Genomic DNA, 12,551 nt, shown 5'->3' with positions numbered 1-12,551 from the left:
GCCGTGCCGGAACCAGATTAGGGCCTGAAGCCATCCTGCGGTGTTGCTGCCAGCTCAAAAGAAAGCGAGTTGAAGAAAGGAGCTCAGGGGCACTGTAATTCACAAACCTGCAGAGTTATAAATGACAGCTATCGTCCAAAAATATACTGAAGTAAGGCTGCCAAGAGGACTTGAAAGCGGGACAGAATTGCAGGAAACCGATTTCAGGAGGTAGACTGGAATTGCATTGAAAGCATAGGAAAAGAGGCAGAACGTCCACAATGATGCACTTGGCCAAAAAGGGCGTATGCGTTTTTTCCTGAATATATTCAGGAAAAAACGCATACGCCCTTTTTGGCCAACCAAGCAAGCTTGCAAAGGAAATCTGCACTACAATGAAGTCTCACTTCCCCCCGGTCAAAAGGGCCATCTGAAAAAAGTGTAAAATCCAGAAAGGCAGGACAGGCCATGGAGAACTGGGAGCCTTGTTATGCTGATGGGCGGGATGTAAATTGCCAACAGACACTCTGGAGAAGTGTATGGTGTTTCCTGAAACATCTAAAAAACAAAGCAACAGAGCCTAGGGCACTTTCCACTTATGGTCCTATAGCTTAGGGAAATTAAAATCAAAAAGACACAGCCACCCCAAAGTTTGGGACGTCTCTGTTTACAAGAACCTCGTGTACAGTACAAGTTCAACATCGCAGAAAGTGAAAAATGGATAAAGAAGTTGTGGTATTTACTTACAAAGCAATATCACTCAGCAATGAAATCTATGTCATCAGGCCCTTAGCAGCACAATGAGTGGATTCAGGTATGATGATTCTAACTGAAATAAGTCACACAGAAAAAGAAACATCATAAGATATCAGTAATACACGGAATGTAAACTTGGCTACACAGGAACTGAATTACAGAACAGAACAGGGTCTCAAATATAGAAAACCACCTTATGCTTGCTTAAGGGGAAAGGTGAGTTGGGGTGCTGCATAAAACCAGAGATTGAAATGAGCACAGATAAAGTTCCTTAAGCCAAATATGGAATAGACAAGAGCTACTCCTTGCTCAACGAAATGGACTCAACACCGCATATTAAATGCCTAAGAATGTACCTGACTAGTAAGTATCTTAAAACCTATGGATTGCTATGTCTCCAAAAGAGAATCAAGCATGTGTACAGGGGCATAAACGCAGCAGTGATAGGATTGGAGAGGTTCGGTGAGCAAATGAAGACCCTTTGAAGTCATATTGCATGGTACCCATTCCACGGGTTTCAACTACCCAGGTTTAAGGTATTCTTCCTTCAGCTAAAACATGCATGTGGAACCTAGAGTATGATCAACCATGTGATCGGGAGACGTGTTCAAATATGTCTCAGTTTTCGTACCCTGGTACTCGGGTGCAACATTCCAGACGCTTTACTAACACCCTCCCGACTTGGAGAGTCAGTCCCTTTAACCTCCTGTTTGGCCCAGTTTGCAATTTCTGCGGAAGATGAACAGGAATAGCGAGAACCAATGAGAGACTAGCTGGAGGTGTCTGGACGGGCAAATTTAACTCTCATTTCCCACCAGGAAGAGGAATTAACCAAAGGCTCAGCGTGCCGTGCCGGAACCAGATTAGGGCCTGAAGCCATCCTGCGGTGTTGCGGCCAGCTCAAAAGAAAGCGAGTTGAAGAAAGGAGCTCAGGGGCACTGTAATTCACAAACCTGCAGAGTTATAAATGACAGCTATCCTCCAAAAATATACTGAAGTAAGGCTGCCAAGAGGACTTGAAAGCGGGGCAGAATTGCAGGAAACCGATTTCAGGAGGCAGACTGGAATTGCATTGAAAGCATAGGAAAAGAGGCAGAACGTCTGCAGTGATGCACTTGGCCAAAAAGGGCGTATGCGTTTTTTCCTGAATATATTCAGGAAAAAACGCATACGCCCTTTTTGGCCAACCAAGCAAGCTTGCAAAGGAAATCTGCACTACAATGAAGTCTCACTTCCCCCCGGTCAAAAGGGCCATCTGAAAAAAGTGTAAAATCCAGAAAGGCAGGACAGGCCATGGAGAACTGGGAGCCTTGTTATGCTGATGGGCGGGATGTAAATTGCCAACAGACACTCGGGAGAAGTGTATGGTGTTTCCTGAAACATCTAAAAAACAAAGCAACAGAGCCTAGGGCACTTCCACTTATGGTCCTATAGCTTAGGGAAATTAAAATCAAAAAGACACAGCCACCCCAAAGTTTGGGACGTCTCTGTTTACAAGAACCTCGTGTACAGTACAAGTTCAACATCGCAGAAAGTGAAAAATGGATAAAGAAGTTGTGGTATTTACTTACAAAGCAATATCACTCAGCAATGAAATCTATGTCATCAGGCCCTTAGCAGCACAATGAGTGGATTCAGGTATGATGATTCTAACTGAAATAAGTCACACAGAAAAAGAAACATCATAAGATATCAGTAATACACGGAATGTAAACTTGGCTACACAGGAACTGAATTACAGAACAGAACAGGGTCTCAAATTTAGAAAACCAACTTATGCTTGCTTAAGGGGAAAGGTGAGTTGGGGTGCTGCATAAAACCAGACATTGAAATGAGCACAGATAAAGTTCCTTAAGCCAAATATGGAATAGACAAGAGCTACTCCTTGCTCAACGAAATGGACTCAACACCGCATATTAAATGCCTAAGAATGTACCTGACTAGTAAGTATCTTAAAACCTATGGATTGCTATGTCTCCGAAAGAGAATCAAGCATGTGTACAGGGGCATAAACGCAGCAGTGATAGGATTGGAGAGGTTCGGTGAGCAAATGAAGACCCTTTGAAGTCATATTGCATGGTACCCATTCCACGGGTTTCAACTACCCAGGTTTAAGGTATTCTTCCTTCAGCTAAAACATGCATGTGGAACCTAGAGTATGATCAACCATGTGATCGGGAGACGTGTTCAAATATGTCTCAGTTTTCGTACCCTGGTACTCGGGTGCAACATTCCAGACGCTTTACTAACACCCTCCCGACTTGGAGAGTCAGTCCCTTTAACCTCCTGTTTGGCCCAGTTTGCAATTTCTGCGGAAGATGAACAGGAATAGCGAGAACCAATGAGAGACTAGCTGGAGGTGTCTGGACGGGCAAATTTAACTCTCATTTCCCACCAGGAAGAGGAATTAACCAAAGGCTCAGCGTGCCGTGCCGGAACCAGATTAGGGCCTGAAGCCATCCTGCGGTGTTGCGGCCAGCTCAAAAGAAAGCGAGTTGAAGAAAGGAGCTCAGGGGCACTGTAATTCACAAACCTGCAGAGTTATAAATGACAGCTATCCTCCAAAAATATACTGAAGTAAGGCTGCCAAGAGGACTTGAAAGCGGGGCAGAATTGCAGGAAACCGATTTCAGGAGGCAGACTGGAATTGCATTGAAAGCATAGGAAAAGAGGCAGAACGTCCACAATGATGCACTTGGCCAAAAAGGGCGTATGCGTTTTTTCCTGAATATATTCAGGAAAAAACGCATACGCCCTTTTTGGCCAACCAAGCAAGCTTGCAAAGGAAATCTGCACTACAATGAAGTCTCACTTCCCCGCGGTCAAAAGGGCCATCTGAAAAAAGTGTAAAATCCAGAAAGGCAGGACAGGCCATGGAGAACTGGGAGCCTTGTTATGCTGATGGGCGGGATGTAAATTGCCAACAGACACTCGGGAGAAGTGTATGGTGTTTCCTGAAACATCTAAAAAACAAAGCAACAGAGCCTAGGGCACTTCCACTTATGGTCCTATAGCTTAGGGAAATTAAAATCAAAAAGACACAGCCACCCCAAAGTTTGGGACGTCTCTGTTTACAAGAACCTCGTGTACAGTACAAGTTCAACATCGCAGAAAGTGAAAAATGGATAAAGAAGTTGTGGTATTTACTTACAAAGCAATATCACTCAGCAATGAAATCTATGTCATCAGGCCCTTAGCAGCACAATGAGTGGATTCAGGTATGATGATTCTAACTGAAATAAGTCACACAGAAAAAGAAACATCATAAGATATCAGTAATACACGGAATGTAAACTTGGCTACACAGGAACTGAATTACAGAACAGAACAGGGTCTCAAATTTAGAAAACCAACTTATGCTTGCTTAAGGGGAAAGGTGAGTTGGGGTGCTGCATAAAACCAGACATTGAAATGAGCACAGATAAAGTTCCTTAAGCCAAATATGGAATAGACAAGAGCTACTCCTTGCTCAACGAAATGGACTCAACACCGCATATTAAATGCCTAAGAATGTACCTGACTAGTAAGTATCTTAAAACCTATGGATTGCTATGTCTCCGAAAGAGAATCAAGCATGTGTACAGGGGCATAAACGCAGCAGTGATAGGATTGGAGAGGTTCGGTGAGCAAATGAAGACCCTTTGAAGTCATATTGCATGGTACCCATTCCACGGGTTTCAACTACCCAGGTTTAAGGTATTCTTCCTTCAGCTAAAACATGCATGTGGAACCTAGAGTATGATCAACCATGTGATCGGGAGTCGTGTTCAAATATGTCTCAGTTTTCGTACCCTGGTACTCGGGTGCAACATTCCAGACGCTTTACTAACACCCTCCCGACTTGGAGAGTCAGTCCCTTTAACCTCCTGTTTGGCCCAGTTTGCAATTTCTGCGGAAGATGAACAGGAATAGCGAGAACCAATGAGAGACTAGCTGGAGGTGTCTGGACGGGCAAATTTAACTCTCATTTCCCACCAGGAAGAGGAATTAACCAAAGGCTCAGCGTGCCGTGCCGGAACCAGATTAGGGCCTGAAGCCATCCTGCGGTGTTGCGGCCAGCTCAAAAGAAAGCGAGTTGAAGAAAGGAGCTCAGGGGCACTGTAATTCACAAACCTGCAGAGTTATAAATGACAGCTATCCTCCAAAAATATACTGAAGTAAGGCTGCCAAGAGGACTTGAAAGCGGGGCAGAATTGCAGGAAACCGATTTCAGGAGGCAGACTGGAATTGCATTGAAAGCATAGGAAAAGAGGCAGAACGTCCACAATGATGCACTTGGCCAAAAAGGGCGTATGCGTTTTTTCCTGAATATATTCAGGAAAAAACGCATACGCCCTTTTTGGCCAACCAAGCAAGCTTGCAAAGGAAATCTGCACTACAATGAAGTCTCACTTCCCCCCGGTCAAAAGGGCCATCTGAAAAAAGTGTAAAATCCAGAAAGGCAGGACAGGCCATGGAGAACTGGGAGCCTTGTTATGCTGATGGGCGGGATGTAAATTGCCAACAGACACTCGGGAGAAGTGTATGGTGTTTCCTGAAACATCTAAAAAACAAAGCAACAGAGCCTAGGGCACTTCCACTTATGGTCCTATAGCTTAGGGAAATTAAAATCAAAAAGACACAGCCACCCCAAAGTTTGGGACGTCTCTGTTTACAAGAACCTCGTGTACAGTACAAGTTCAACATCGCAGAAAGTGAAAAATGGATAAAGAAGTTGTGGTATTTACTTACAAAGCAATATCACTCAGCAATGAAATCTATGTCATCAGGCCCTTAGCAGCACAATGAGGGGATTCAGGTATGATGATTCTAACTGAAATAAGTCACACAGAAAAAGAAACATCATAAGATATCAGTAATACACGGAATGTAAACTTGGCTACACAGGAACTGAATTACAGAACAGAACAGGGTCTCAAATTTAGAAAACCAACTTATGCTTGCTTAAGGGGAAAGGTGAGTTGGGGTGCTGCATAAAACCAGAGATTGAAATGAGCACAGATAAAGTTCCTTAAGCCAAATATGGAATAGACAAGAGCTACTCCTTGCTCAACGAAATGGACTCAACACCGCATATTAAATGCCTAAGAATGTACCTGACTACTAAGTATCTTAAAACCTATGGATTGCTATGTCTCCGAAAGAGAATCAAGCATGTGTACAGGGGCATAAACGCAGCAGTGATAGGATTGGAGAGGTTCGGTGAGCAAATGAAGACCCTTTGAAGTCATATTGCATGGTACCCATTCCACGGGTTTCAACTACCCAAGTTTAAGGTATTCTTCCTTCAGCTAAAACATGCATGTGGAACCTAGAGTATGATCAACCATGTGATCGGGAGACGTGTTCAAATATGTCTCAGTTTTCGTACCCTGGTACTCGGGTGCAACATTCCAGACGCTTTACTAACACCCTCCCGACTTGGAGAGTCAGTCCCTTTAACCTCCTGTTTGGCCCAGTTTGCAATTTCTGCGGAAGATGAACAGGAATAGCGAGAACCAATGAGAGACTAGCTGGAGGTGTCTGGACGGGCAAATTTAACTCTCATTTCCCACCAGGAAGAGGAATTAACCAAAGGCTCAGCGTGCCGTGCCGGAACCAGATTAGGGCCTGAAGCCATCCTGCGGTGTTGCGGCCAGCTCAAAAGAAAGCGAGTTGAAGAAAGGAGCTCAGGGGCACTGTAATTCACAAACCTGCAGAGTTATAAATGACAGCTATCGTCCAAAAATATACTGAAGTAAGGCTGCCAAGAGGACTTGAAAGCGGGGCAGAATTGCAGGAAACCGATTTCAGGAGGTAGACTGGAATTGCATTGAAAGCATAGGAAAAGAGGCAGAACGTCCACAATGATGCACTTGGCCAAAAAGGGCGTATGCGTTTTTTCCTGAATATATTCAGGAAAAAACGCATACGCCCTTTTTGGCCAACCAAGCAAGCTTGCAAAGGAAATCTGCACTACAATGAAGTCTCACTTCCCCCCGGTCAAAAGGGCCATCTGAAAAAAGTGTAAAATCCACAAAGACAGGACAGGCCATGGAGAACTGGGAGCCTTGTTATGCTGATGGGCGGGATGTAAATTGCCAACAGACACTCGGGAGAAGTGTATGGTGTTTCCTGAAACATCTAAAAAACAAAGCAACAGAGCCTAGGGCACTTCCACTTATGGTCCTATAGCTTAGGGAAATTAAAATCAAAAAGACACAGCCACCCCAAAGTTTGGGACGCCTCTGTTTACAAGAACCTCGTGTACAGTACAAGTTCAACATCGCAGAAAGTGAAAAATGGATAAAGAAGTTGTGGTATTTACTTACAAAGCAATATCACTCAGCAATGAAATCTATGTCATCAGGCCCTTAGCAGCACAATGAGTGGATTCAGGTATGATGATTCTAACTGAAATAAGTCACACAGAAAAAGAAACATCATAAGATATCAGTAATACACGGAATGTAAACTTGGCTACACAGGAACTGTATTACAGAACAGAACAGGGTCTCAAATTTAGAAAACCAACTTATGCTTGCTTAAGGGGAAAGGTGAGTTGGGGTGCTGCATAAAACCAGAGATTGAAATGAACACAGATAAAGTTCCTTAAGCCAAATATGGAATAGACAAGAGCTACTCCTTGCTCAACGAAATGGACTCAACACCGCATATTAAATGCCTAAGAATGTACCTGACTAGTAAGTATCTTAAAACCTATGGATTGCTATGTCTCCGAAAGAGAATCAAGCATGTGTACAGGGGCATAAACGCAGCAGTGATAGGATTGGAGAGGTTCGGTGAGCAAATGAAGACCCTTTGAAGTCATATTGCATGGTACCCATTCCACGGGTTTCAACTACCCAGGTTTAAGGTATTCTTCCTTCAGCTAAAACATGCATGTGGAACCTAGAGTATGATCAACCATGTGATCGGGAGACGTGTTCAAATATGTCTCAGTTTTCGTACCCTGGTACTCGGGTGCAACATTCCAGACGCTTTACTAACACCCTCCCGACTTGGAGAGTCAGTCCCTTTAACCTCCTGTTTGGCCCAGTTTGCAATTTCTGCGGAAGATGAACAGGAATAGCGAGAACCAATGAGAGACTAGCTGGAGGTGTCTGGACGGGCAAATTTAACTCTCATTTCCCACCAGGAAGAGGAATTAACCAAAGGCTCAGCGTGCCGTGCCGGAACCAGATTAGGGCCTGAAGCCATCCTGCGGTGTTGCGGCCAGCTCAAAAGAAAGCGAGTTGAAGAAAGGAGCTCAGGGACACTGTAATTCACAAACCTGCAGAGTTATAAATGACAGCTATCGTCCAAAAATATACTGAAGTAAGGCGGCCAAGAGGACTTGAAAGCGGGGCAGAATTGCAGGAAACCGATTTCAGGAGGCAGACTGGAATTGCATTGAAAGCATAGGAAAAGAGGCAGAACGTCCACAATGATGCACTTGGCCAAAAAGGGCGTATGCGTTTTTTCCTGAATATATTCAGGAAAAAACGCATACGCCCTTTTTGGCCAACCAAGCAAGCATGCAAAGGAAATCTGCACTACAATGAAGTCTCACTTCCCCCCCGGTCAAAAGGGACATCTGAAAAAAGTGTAAAATCCAGAAAGGCAGGACAGGCCATGGAGAACTGGGAGCCTTGTTATGCTGATGGGCGGGATGTAAATTGCCAACAGACACTCGGGAGAAGTGTATGGTGTTTCCTGAAACATCTAAAAAACAAAGCAACAGAGCCTAGGGCACTTCCACTTATGGTCCTATAGCTTAGGGAAATTAAAATCAAAAAGACACAGCCACCCCAAAGTTTGGGACGTCTCTGTTTACAAGAACCTCGTGTACAGTACAAGTTCAACATCGCAGAAAGTGAAAAATGGATAAAGAAGTTGTGGTATTTACTTACAAAGCAATATCACTCAGCAATGAAATCTATGTCATCAGGCCCTTAGCAGCACAATGAGTGGATTCAGGTATGATGATTCTAACTGAAATAAGTCACACAGAAAAAGAAACATCATAAGATATCAGTAATACACGGAATGTAAACTTGGCTACACAGGAACTGTATTACAGAACAGAACAGGGTCTCAAATTTAGAAAACCAACTTATGCTTGCTTAAGGGGAAAGGTGAGTTGGGGTGCTGCATAAAACCAGAGATTGAAATGAACACAGATAAAGTTCCTTAAGCCAAATATGGAATAGACAAGAGCTACTCCTTGCTCAACGAAATGGACTCAACACCGCATATTAAATGCCTAAGAATGTACCTGACTAGTAAGTATCTTAAAACCTATGGATTGCTATGTCTCCGAAAGAGAATCAAGCATGTGTACAGGGGCATAAACGCAGCAGTGATAGGATTGGAGAGGTTCGGTGAGCAAATGAAGACCCTTTGAAGTCATATTGCATGGTACCCATTCCACGGGTTTCAACTACCCAGGTTTAAGGTATTCTTCCTTCAGCTAAAACATGCATGTGGAACCTAGAGTATGATCAACCATGTGATCGGGAGACGTGTTCAAATATGTCTCAGTTTTCGTACCCTGGTACTCGGGTGCAACATTCCAGACGCTTTACTAACACCCTCCCGACTTGGAGAGTCAGTCCCTTTAACCTCCTGTTTGGCCCAGTTTGCAATTTCTGCGGAAGATGAACAGGAATAGCGAGAACCAATGAGAGACTAGCTGGAGGTGTCTGGACGGGCAAATTTAACTCTCATTTCCCACCAGGAAGAGGAATTAACCAAAGGCTCAGCGTGCCGTGCCGGAACCAGATTAGGGCCTGAAGCCATCCTGCGGTGTTGCGGCCAGCTCAAAAGAAAGCGAGTTGAAGAAAGGAGCTCAGGGGCACTGTAATTCACAAACCTGCAGAGTTATAAATGACAGCTATCGTCCAAAAATATACTGAAGTAAGGCTGCCAAGAGGACTTGAAAGCGGGGCAGAATTGCAGGAAACCGATTTCAGGAGGCAGACTGGAATTGCATTGAAAGCATAGGAAAAGAGGCAGAACGTCCTCAATGATGCACTTGGCCAAAAAGGGCGTATGCGTTTTTTCCTGAATATATTCAGGAAGAAACGCATACGCCCTTTTTGGCCAACCAAGCAAGCTTGCAAAGGAAATCTGCACTACAATGAAGTCTCACTTCCCCCCGGTCAAAAGGGCCATCTGAAAAAAGTGTAAAATCCAGAAAGGCAGGACAGGCCATGGAGAACTGGGAGCCTTGTTATGCTGATGGGCGGGATGTAAATTGCCAACAGACACTCGGGAGAAGTGTATGGTGTTTCCTGAAACATCTAAAAAACAAAGCAACAGAGCCTAGGGCACTTCCACTTATGGTCCTATAGCTTAGGGAAATTAAAATCAAAAAGACACAGCCACCCCAAAGTTTGGGACGCCTCTGTTTACAAGAACCTCGTTTACAGTACAAGTTCAACATCGCAGAAAGTGAAAAATGGATAAAGAAGTTGTGGTATTTACTTACAAAGCAATATCACTCAGCAATGAAATCTATGTCATCAGGCCCTTAGCAGCACAATGAGTGGATTCAGGTATGATGATTCTAACTGAAATAAGTCACACAGAAAAAGAAACATCATAAGATATCAGTAATACACGGAATGTAAACTTGGCTACACAGGAACTGTATTACGGAACAGAACAGGGTCTCAAATTTAGAAAACCAACTTATGCTTGCTTAAGGGGAAAGGTGAGTTGGGGTGCTGCATAAAAACAGAGATTGAAATGAACACAGATAAAGTTCCTTAAGCCAAATATGGAATAGACAAGAGCTACTCCTTGCTCAACGAAATGGACTCAACACCGCATATTAAATGCCTAAGAATGTACCTGACTAGTAAGTATCTTAAAACCTATGGATTGCTATGTCTCCGAAAGAGAATCAAGCATGTGTACAGGGGCATAAACGCAGCAGTGATAGGATTGGAGAGGTTCGGTGAGCAAATGAAGACCCTTTGAAGTCATATTGCATGGTACCCATTCCACGGGTTTCAACTACCCAGGTTTAAGGTATTCTTCCTTCAGCTAAAACATGCATGTGGAACCTAGAGTATGATCAACCATGTGATCGGGAGACGTGTTCAAATATGTCTCAGTTTTCGTACCCTGGTACTCGGGTGCAACATTCCAGACGCTTTACTAACACCCTCCCGACTTGGAGAGTCAGTCCCTTTAACCTCCTGTTTGGCCCAGTTTGCAATTTCTGCGGAAGATGAACAGGAATAGCGAGAACCAATGAGAGACTAGCTGGAGGTGTCTGGACGGGAAATTTAACTCTCATTTCCCACCAGGAAGAGGAATTAACCAAAGGCTCAGCGTGCCGTGCCGGAACCAGATTAGGGCCTGAAGCCATCCTGCGGTGTTGCGGCCAGCTCAAAAGAAAGCGAGTTGAAGAAAGGAGCTCAGGGGCACTGTAATTCACAAACCTGCAGAGTTATAAATGACAGCTATCGTCCAAAAATATACTGAAGTAAGGCTGCCAAGAGGACTTGAAAGCGGGGCAGAATTGCAGGAAACCGATTTCAGGAGGTAGACTGGAATTGCATTGAAAGCATAGGAAAAGAGGCAGAACGTCCACAATGATGCACTTGGCCAAAAAGGGCGTATGCGTTTTTTCCTGAATATATTCAGGAAAAAACGCATACGCCCTTTTTGGCCAACCAAGCAAGCTTGCAAAGGAAATCTGCACTACAATGAAGTCTCACTTCCCCCCGGTCAAAAGGGCCATCTGAAAAAAGTGTAAAATCCAGAAAGACAGGACAGGCCATGGAGAACTGGGAGCATTGTTATGCTGATGGGCGGGATGTAAATTGCCAACAGACACTCGGGAGAAGTGTATGGTGTTTCCTGAAACATCTAAAAAACAAAGCAACAGAGCCTAGGGCACTTCCACTTATGGTCCTATAGCTTAGGGAAATTAAAATCAAAAAGACACAGCCACCCCAAAGTTTGGGACGCCTCTGTTTACAAGAACCTCGTTTACAGTACAAGTTCAACATCGCAGAAAGTGAAAAATGGGTAAAGAAGTTGTGGTATTTACTTACAAAGCAATATCACTCAGCAATGAAATCTATGTCATCAGGCCCTTAGCAGCACAATGAGTGGATTCAGGTATGATGATTCTAACTGAAATAAGTCACACAGAAAAAGAAACATCATAAGATATCAGTAATACACGGAATGTAAACTTGGCTACACAGGAACTGAATTACAGAACAGAACAGGGTCTCAAATTTAGAAAACCAACTTATGCTTGCTTAAGGGGAAAGGTGAGTTGGGGTGCTGCATAAAACCAGAGATTGAAATGAGCACAGATAAAGTTCCTTAAGCCAAATATGGAATAGACAAGAGCTACTCCTTGCTCAACGAAATGGACTCAACACCGCATATTAAATGCCTAAGAATGTACCTGACTAGTAAGTATCTTAAAACCTATGGATTGCTATGTCTCCGAAAGAGAATCAAGCATGTGTACAGGGGCATAAACGCAGCAGTGATAGGATTGGAGAGGTTCGGTGAGCAAATGAAGACCCTTTGAAGTCATATTGCATGGTACCCATTCCACGGGTTTCAACTACCCAGGTTTAAGGTATTCTTCCTTCAGCTAAAACATGCATGTGGAACCTAGAGTATGATCAACCATGTGATCGGGAGACGTGTTCAAATATGTCTCAGTTTTCGTACCCTGGTACTCGGGTGCAACATTCCAGACGCTTTACTAACACCCTCCCGACTTGGAGAGTCAGTCCCTTTAACCTCCTGTTTGGCCCAGTTTGCAATTTCTGCGGAAGATGAACAGGAATAGCGAG

This window comes from Pseudorca crassidens, chromosome 4 (genome assembly GCF_039906515.1).
Source record: "Pseudorca crassidens isolate mPseCra1 chromosome 4, mPseCra1.hap1, whole genome shotgun sequence".
In the NCBI taxonomy this organism is placed as follows: Eukaryota; Metazoa; Chordata; class Mammalia; order Artiodactyla; family Delphinidae; genus Pseudorca; species Pseudorca crassidens.
This window is presented reverse-complemented; position numbering follows the sequence as displayed.